Source organism: Rhipicephalus sanguineus, chromosome 1, assembly GCF_013339695.2.
Source record: "Rhipicephalus sanguineus isolate Rsan-2018 chromosome 1, BIME_Rsan_1.4, whole genome shotgun sequence".
NCBI classification, from domain to species: Eukaryota; Metazoa; Arthropoda; class Arachnida; order Ixodida; family Ixodidae; genus Rhipicephalus; species Rhipicephalus sanguineus.
The window spans coordinates 249,453,330-249,461,808 of record NC_051176.1 but is presented as its reverse complement, the minus strand read 5'-3'; the positions used below and the strand labels follow the sequence as shown (position 1 = coordinate 249,461,808).

Here is an 8,479-nt window from a genome sequence, read left to right as displayed (position 1 = left end):
CAAAGAAAGTTGCAAACGTTCGTTGCCTCACGGCTTCTTCTGCAGAACACGGCCTCTCAGTTACTGTGTCCACTCACTTGAGACTCTGTGAAGACCCGGAGGCAGAGCTGAAAGTGGCGAACTTGACGCCACAGTTCAGACCGCATGATCTTCGTAATTCTTCTGGCATGGCTGGCTGAAGGGGCGCAAGGGGTGAAGAGAGCACGAACTTCCAATGGCACAAGACGGTTGTTGAGGGCAAAGGACAGAACCCGCGCACGACACGTAGTAATGGCAATGAGGTTGACTAGAGTCACTGACGGATCAACACAAAGAGAAGGTGGAAGAACAGGGCCTAATGTACTAGAAAGCAGCAGTATTAGAGAAGCGAGTTGGGCTAGTTGGTGCGTATTAACTGTGGACATATCTACTAGCGCTAAAAACACGAAGGACGAGATAAAGACAGCAGACAGGACGCAGCACTGTCGTGCGGAAAGTGCTACATCGGCCAGACGGGCCGTTGTTTAAACGACCGTCTGAGGGAACACCGGGCATCCGTCAGTGCCGTAGCCGCCGCTGGCCATCTTGCTGACCACTGCCGAAGGTGCGAGTGTAAAGCATAGTTTCACTGCGCTCGTGTGCTAAGGCGGTTGCGAGGGCAATCAGACAGAGAGATATACGAGGCCTTCTGCATAAAAAAAGCGGGTGATCGGTGTGTAAGCGCACCATCGCTGGCCCTCAGCAACAAGGAGTGCGCATACTTGGACCGTAATCTGCGCATAGAACCGTTGGATTAGTTATCACACGATTCATCAACTTAGGGCATGTGAAAGGAAAAGAATGTAGTGACGTTTATGGGGGCGTTTTTGGTTGTTTTCTTCAGTGTGGCGCAGCCTCCTGCGCAGCTTGTGATTTCTTGTGTCTTGTGGAAGTAAAAGATCAGTTGAAGTTTAGCGCTGCGTCCTGTCTGCTGTCTTTACCTCGTCCTTCGTGTTTTTAGCGCTAGTAGATATGTCCACAGTCATTGTCGCGTCTTGCGAGGCGGGAGCGCGTCATTGGCTGCAGGTGTACTCTCCTTCAACGATTAACGCACATACTCCTTGCCTCCTTTCCACCACGCGCACTGATGTTGGATCTTCAGGCTCGCGGAGCGCTTGGATGGATGCACGACGACTTTTCGCTTGGTTGGAAGCCCTATAATGCTAAAATCCAGCCGACATGGGTTTTAGTTTGGCACAGCATGGCCAGCATGACGCCACCGTCGTCGAGATCGACCGGCTACGAATTCCTAAACCAATCTTGAACCACTGTATGTGATGTATCAGTTCTGCGGAATCCTGCAAGGTGAAGGAAGGATTGAGAAAGAGAAAATTGCTATCCACCTGTTTGTAGCGCAAAGCTGCAAGGAAATCCATACAGATTTCTCAGACAGTAAAGCTTCCTTGTTAAAGAAAAAGAAAAAAGCAAGAAAACTGATTTGTCATATTCAGTGTCCATCCAGGTGCTTCGAGTTGTCTATTATTTCGCGATCGACGAGTTGTCTATTAATTCGAATGCTAGACTCCTGGTTACCGCGCGCAACTGGTTATGCAGGTTATCAGCATTTCTAGTAAAAAACGAAATCCACGTGTACAATAAAAATTTACATTCCTGTCTTTGTCAAATGCAACAAATGTCATATCCAGCGCGGTTGTCGCATCAAAACGTTTATTCATTTTACATGTATTTGAAATAAGAGAAAAATATGAGTCGACTCGGTTTTCGCATCAAAGTCGCTGCTGCTCAATCCATGCACTGTTTCGGCAAGGCAAAAACAAACATGTTATATCTTTTGAGAATATTTACGGTGGTGGTGGCGAACACTTTATTTTTCTTACGCAACAATTAAGGCTCAGTAAAGACCAGGACATTACCTGGAAGAGAGTCGCAACAAACTCCTTCCCAAATCTGGTAGTTTCTGCCAAATGTTTCCAACACAATTTTCTCCCGAATGCACACTGTGAGAACCTCAACTATGTTCACTCTGGGAATGCAAGGAAGACCTCCAGAATTAGGGGAAATCCTGCAGCTCGGACCCGAACGTATACATGTATGCATACATGGCCGGGTCCTGAAGCGCGCCTAAGGTCGCCAGATGGCTCCATCTATATACAGTAGCTTCCAATCTAAGAAAAAATATAAGCATCCGCTCACAACCATTGCCGCCCCACTCAAAGAGAACTATAGATGATCCACCCACAAACAAAAGTGCATTCTGTTGTTTCCATCGCGAGCACCAGCGAGCCGACAGAAGAGGACAAAGAAGTACCAGTGAGCACGAGAGGAAACGGGGACATATAAAGACTACTAGCAGGCTCTGAATGGCCTCACTCAGTGTCAAATAAAGCCCTCTTTTAATCACCTCGACGGTATCGAGTTCTTCAACGGCTCCTCGACGCCATATCCCAAACATTTGGTGCCGATCAACCCGGGATAGACCTACCGACGGCTACGAGTTGCCCGGATGAAATGGACAAGCTCAAGGCGAAGCGGACTTCACGACGATCTTTGAACAACCGGATGATCAATGAGGCAAGTGCCCTACTTCGCAACGACTCCGCAACGCATGAGTAGCTCGATTCCATCTACGAGAGGCTCAAAACGAACAACGATGAGTTGAACAAGATCAACAACGAATTAGAGAGCGTCATCACGGACGAAGACTTCCAATCCGAGTACGAAACAATTTTAGAGTATGAAGACAACGCGACGCGCATTCTCGCCGAGCTCATAAGCCGTCGGAACCGCATTTCAAGCACACCAGCAGAAGAGGGATCGGGGTCGGGGCCGGCTACCAATGTGATCGCTACACCATCAGAGAGGACGGGAGCCAAGCTGCCGAAGCTCACGATCGCACCCTTTTCTGGGGATGTGTGTAAATGGACGGAGTTCTGGGAGCAGTTTCTCCAGATTGTCCACAACAACGTCACCCTGACTACGACGGAGAAATTCCACTATCTGCGACAGTTTTACAGCGAAAGCTGTTATGAGATCATTTCACCGGCCGTTTTTGGCGCCGTAGTTGTCCGCCGCCGCCGCCGCCGCCGCCGGTGTCCGTAACCAGTATCGATTGAAATAAGAAGAAAAAAACGAAATAAGAAAAAAATTCCAGGATGGAACGAGGTTCGAACCTGGGCCCTCTGCGTGGGAGCCCAGTATTCAACCTCTGAGCCACGCCGGTGCTTGAAACTGCTTTGGAAAGAGGTCCTATACAGGCTTCATGTCGGGAAGGAACCAAATTAGCATATGCAATATAGCGCGGTAGAAGAGTAAAATAAGCACCAAGCGTCGCACAACGCGAATTCTGTAACGAGGCGTCACACAATGCGAATTGCGCAACGAGTAGGTTGTGAAATGCTTCCAACCCATTACAAAGATCTCTGCCATAATTCTTCGTCGTCATCAGGCACAGCGGCCCCGCCACGGTGGTCTAGTGGTTATGGCGCTCGACTGCTGACCCGAAGGTCGCGGGATCGAATCCCGGCCGCGGCGGCTGCATTTTCGATGGAGGCGAAAATGTTTGAGGCCCGTGTACTTAGATTTAGGTGCACGTTAAAGAACCCCAGGTGGTCGAAATTTCCGGAGCCCTCCACTACGGCGTCTCTCATAATCATATGGTGGTTTTGGGACGTTAAACCCCAGATATTATTATATTATTATCAGGCACAGCATCAACAAAGTGCGCATAATGACTTACATGCGTTTAGCAGGTACCACGGATCTCGTAAAATGACGAAAAATGGCACAGTGCCTGCTGCCCTACATCTCAAAAATTAGAATGATTTAGGGCGTAGTGGGTTCCTCGCAAGTGCACTTGTATTGGTTGCCAAGGAAGCCTATAAGCGTAGATCCATTTCCTCGGGGTCTCAGTAAAATTACAATGCTTTATAGCGTAGTGGGTTCCTCGCAAGTGCACTTGGATTGGTTGGAAGGAAGCCCATGAGCGCATGATCCATTTCCTCGGGGTCTCAGTAAAGTTATTCGCCCCACCCCCGTCTCTCTCCCACGTCAACGTATGTTATACAGCATGACGGGAGAGGGAAATAGCGAGCGGGCGTCACCCAATGCCAATTACATAAGTGGTGGGCCGTTTAAAGCTTCCAACCCATTACAAATGGCTGAGCCATAATTCTTCATCGTCATCAGTCGTCGCGTCAACAAAGTGCACATAATGCCTTACAGACGTGTAGCTGGTGCCTCGCTTCTCCGCAGAATGACGAATAATGGCTTAGTAGGTGCTTCCCAATTTCACAAAAATTGTTATTTATGGCGTAGTGGGTACCTTTCTAGTTGTATTGTAGCCCCAAGAGAGCTTACAACGGGCTCTAGAAACGCCGCTCTTCCAGCTTTCGCTGTGACTGTGCTGCGGTTTCAGCGCAGGCCTGGCGTTTTTTTTAAAAGGAGACGCTGCCTCAGCGGTGGCCGGTCTTCCAACGACTGAAGCATGCTACAAGGACGCTATAGACCCACTACAGAAGCGCTTCGGGGACAAGACCCGCCAAGAGCAGGAATACTTTGCAAGATTGCGTCAGCTGACTCCTGTTCGAGCATCTGGTGATACAAGAGCCCTCCGACAACTCTACGACCACGTGCTCGTGAACATCCGAGGGCTGGAGTCACTCGGTGTGCAGCGGTCTTCATTTTCGTCGATGCTCTGCGACGTCCCAAGCAACATTTTATCCTTGGCAAAATGTCGGCCTGACGTCGCTGGCCAACTTCACTGTCGTTGGCCCAACCTTGGCACCCGATGTAGGGCCGGTCTCGGGGATTGACATTGGCCTCATGTGGGCCTGCGTCGGCACCCAATGTAGGCCCGTCCACCGTGGCCGACGAGGCCGAGTGCATGCCGCTCGCGGGTTGACTAATGCCCGACCTTACATAAGCGTCGATTTACCGACGGCCGTGGGTCGGTTGCGGACGTTTCTCGCTAGTATTGCTCTGCTTTTTTTTTTCTTATTTTTTGTACGTGTTCTAACAAAACGCATCAATTGTTTTTCTGGTGTGTTGATGCGTGTCGTATTTAATGTGAACGGGCAGTTTATAGAGGCGTTTAACTCTATCTGAATTAATTACGGGCAGAGTGCACATGTAAGACGGAATTAAACGCCTCTAACGGTCTGCACTTGTTAACGTGTTAATACGTAACACGCAATAAAAGAAAGACGTGAATATAAGTTTTCTCTCTTTAGATCTTTATTTTGCAATTGTATAGATGCACTAATTTTCCATGCAACATTGTTCGCACGGAGCGTTTGCATCAGCCCTTGTGCAACGCAATCGTACAGTCCATGTGATCACGGCATGATAACGCTGACATATATAAATATAAAGACGGACGGCATTCCTGTTGGATCGGCTCCCTTCTTTCGGCCACTTCTCGTGCTCTTGGCCCTGTGCGCAGATGCGACGTTTTACCGTCGAGATGTTAGACTTGCATTTTTCTTCTGTCGGGAAAAACTGAAAGAAACAACAATGAATAATACTGTGAGAAAGGTAGACTATTTACTTGACCAGTTGCACAGACATGTCGCGTCTAGAAACTCTATTCACACAACTAAACAAAATAATTTTGTCGCTGCACAAATAAGAAAAACACTGCACTTACAATAAATGCGAGTGTGCTGAAATTCCGAGAAGTGCTTCAAGCTCCACAGCGCACAGACTAGATAATATGTGGAGAGAGGATGGATCGAGGTTTTCGTTGTTGGCTATGTCACTGGAAAACAAATGATACAATAAATAGATTAATGAGAACACAATCTTACCTTCAAAGCAGCCGCGGGCCAGTCACATATTGTGCAGTCGGCATTTACAGCACACCTGCGACCAAATTCAATGTGAAAAGCGATTGCGTGAGACTTTCGTAACCAAGCATGCATCTTACCAGAGTTCTTTTCAGTTGGCGAGAGCAGCGCAGCACGCTATTCACACTACAGTCCTTGTTGCAGGGTTCCCTAGAGAAAACGGCAAAATATGTCACGGTCTTACAATAAGATGCCACAAATAAAAAACAAGAAAATCTGACATATTTGCCCGTCAACGAAGTTTTGGGTCCACGGACAAATATAACCGCCGTTCGCCTGAACATTTCTGATCTGCCAGCTAAAGAGACGACCAGATTGACGCATCAATTGTGCAAATAAAATTTGATTTTGTCGCTAGACAAAACTCACCATGCGATACAGCGAGGAAATAAAATGCCACTTACGAGTTCGCTTCAAATCCTCGGCAATGGGAGAAGGCCGCCTCCAGGATCAAGGCAAACGAAATGCCTCTGAGTGCTTGCCCGTCTCTGTGCAGTGTTTCAGCAACGCACGTCCTCGCTCGAAAGAGCTACAATTTGGCGGGAACTGACGCATGGAGCTTGCTCCCCTCCCCAGCGCTGTGACAAAGAAAAAAAAGAAAACGCGAGAGGTGCGGGGTCCGGCGCCCCGCTATGGTAGCCCCGCTGCACGCCCCGCCTCCCTCTTAACACGACGGAGACCGGCACATACCGTTCCTCCTTTCAGGCCTTGTCATTCTTTCTGGGAGAGAGATCTCACCACTTTTTTTTTTTTTTCGGAGGAACGCACGTGTTATGGGCGCGAGGCCCACCACTGGAGACGCCGGCGCTGCAATCGCTGTGACGTGCAGGGTTGGATCACATGACCTCGCCTCGCTCTGGCGAAGGGAAGCGGACGGTTAAATGCGTTGGTTTTAACCGCGATTTCGTGGCGTTTTTGCTTTTGAACACCGTTGTTTTGCTGTCACTTCTTGCGTGTGGACCCCAAGAGAGTACACAATCCGGAAAAGTGCAGTAAAAGTTATCGGCGGCATGGTACTTTTCTGCTCGGTGCCCCAGTGCACTACGTACGCGAGAGGGCCAGGCGTGAGCTTTGACATTTACAGCTACCCTGCTTTTCATGAGCCTAATGCCGCTGTCACCTGTGTTTTTATTGTTATTTCAAGCCTATGGTGTTGAAACAGACATGGACCACATATATTCACATAAAAGACGTTCCCGCACGGGAGCCTTCTTCACAGTGAAAGATGGATGCGCAAGCAGTCCGTTTATATATGTTTTAAAATATGACGTGGGTCAACGGGCGGACATGTGTGGAAAGTTGCCGTCATGACGATTAAGCGTGTGCCCCGTTGTCTGGATTGTCAGAGATTCAATATAAAGCCGAGAAGTCCAGTTCTTTTCTCTTTCCATTATCTTTGCCTTATCCCAGTGTATTTCGTGGCCACTAGCTTCTGCGTGTTCGGCCAGCGCGTTCGATGAAACATTTCTTACGTCATAAATGTGCTGCTTCAGTCTTTGCTGAAAGTTACTTGTCTCGCCGACGTAACTTCCACCACAGACTGCCCCCCCCCCCCCCCCCCATCCCGTGTCCATTTTAATTGTCGTCGTGTGTTTTTCCGACCACACGGGTTTCCGTCAAACTCTCGACTTCAGGCCTTGGGGTTCCTTGCTTATAGATTATTCCTGTAAAATGAGCACACAGCCAGTGTCACTGGTACTTCTCGATGTTGTTTTACGCTACAGGCGCAAACGTGGCGAGCTTCGAACACTGGTTCACCTTCCAACAGCAGCCGCGAATGGTCATACTGCTTATCAATGAAGGTTTAGAAATGCTGGACGCTGGTATTTTCACTGCAACATAAAATTGTCATTTAGGCCATGGTAAGCATCACCTTGCAGCATGGTCATTCAAGTGCGCAGGTAATACGCCCGGCTGGCACACGGTGTATTTGCTATCGCAATCGAGCCCGATCGGGACCGTATTTTTAGATGGCGATTGATTTCTTCGTGCAAGATGGATAACGGAGTCATCGTCGAAAATTTTCATCCCGATGCGGCTCGGTGGCGGTCGAAAATGCACCGTGTGACAACCTTAGAAAATTCGCGCAATGAGAAGCAACAGATACATATTACAATCGTGCCGCAGACAAACTCACGTGAAATGTTATCTAGCTACAACACTGAATGAGGCAAGCGCATGCATATGGATCTCGTACTTTTGTCTCCAATCATATGAGAAATGTTGTGGCTGCATGAATCTCTAAGCATGCTGGATTGCCTCCCACAAAGCGGAGAAACCGCTTTCGTCGTGCTTCATAGGGCTTTGTGTACTAAATAAGAATGTAAATTTGTCTTGTCAAACGCGAACAGTTTCTATATGGAAACCTACAATGAATAAAATTGCACAGTTGCACGCATTTCTTGCAGCAAAAATATGTTTCTTTTCCGTAAGCACGCGCTAAAGCCCACTCGAGGCAAAATGATTCGTTACCTTTTACAAGAGCAGCGTGCTCCGCCCCCGTGGCTTCCATATCGGTGGCCATAGCAGACGACACCGGCAGTCAGGGTGCTGTCTAAGGCATTATGGGGAACGTAACATTTTTGTCTGAGCACTTATTTAGCATTTCGTACAACCAGTGACGAAGCCGCAGCAATATTTTACTGTCTTCGTCAAAG

General features: G+C 48.4%; 1 long non-coding RNA gene across 2 annotated transcripts; it reads right to left on the bottom strand.

Annotated features, from left to right (window-relative positions):
* Positions 1-5,055: 5,055 nt before the first annotated feature.
* On the bottom strand, positions 5,056-6,552 carry LOC125756451 (uncharacterized). Of its 2 annotated transcripts, XR_007414520.1 has the most exons (4): positions 6,227-6,552; positions 5,903-6,120; positions 5,624-5,838; positions 5,056-5,475 (listed from the first exon to the last, which is right to left on the bottom strand). It is a non-coding gene; the product is annotated as an uncharacterized LOC125756451 (long non-coding RNA). The 2 variants fall into 2 exon arrangements; XR_007414519.1 differs by having other exon boundaries at positions 5,624-6,120.
* Between the last annotated feature and the right edge of the window lie 1,927 nt (positions 6,553-8,479).